Source organism: Aphanomyces astaci, assembly GCF_000520075.1.
Source record: "Aphanomyces astaci strain APO3 unplaced genomic scaffold supercont1.27, whole genome shotgun sequence".
In the NCBI taxonomy this organism is placed as follows: Eukaryota; Oomycota; class Saprolegniomycetes; order Saprolegniales; family Verrucalvaceae; genus Aphanomyces; species Aphanomyces astaci.
The window spans coordinates 678301-678999 of NW_009798290.1; positions in this window are offsets into that span (position 1 = coordinate 678301).

A 699-nucleotide genomic window follows, 5' to 3' on the forward strand; every position below is an offset into this window, starting at 1 on the left:
ACGTCACTATTATATCAATGTATGATTTCCTGTCTTGTGTTCACATAACTGTGAAATCCCAATAAACGTCACTATTATATCAATGTATGATTTCCCTTCTTGTGTTCTCATAAGCTCCACAAAATAAAATAATCACTTCACACATACATGTACTGTCCAATAAAATTAATTCACTGTACTTCTACTCAAACCATATCCAATCGAATTAAATCCAAGTAGTGTAGTGGCTTCATACGTAAATAATCTGTCCAATAGAATTAATTCGAAGCATAAACCTCATCCAATAGAATTTAATCGGGAAAAAATATGTCAAATCCAATGCATTGATTTACATCCTACACAACACATTGAACAACTGCGTTGCCGTCGCTGGGTGCAACCGATTTCTTGCACCGAGGAATCATCCAAATCATTGCTTGGACGAGTAGATGGCTTGAAAAGCGACAGACGGTACATCATCTTGTCCAGGGACAACGGACACAATCCAGTGCACACAAAGCCATTTTGGATGGCAGCCGTGCTCGTCGAATTCGCCCAAACATCACATGCAATCGCAACCGCTCGCTGCTTGTTATAACTATGCGCGGCACAATGACAGCTTGTACTTCCCGGACGATAAGCTCGATAACGCACCAAAACCCAAGCACAAGGGGCAGTGACTGTGCATTATCGCCGGAATTTTGGACGACGGAGCCGACG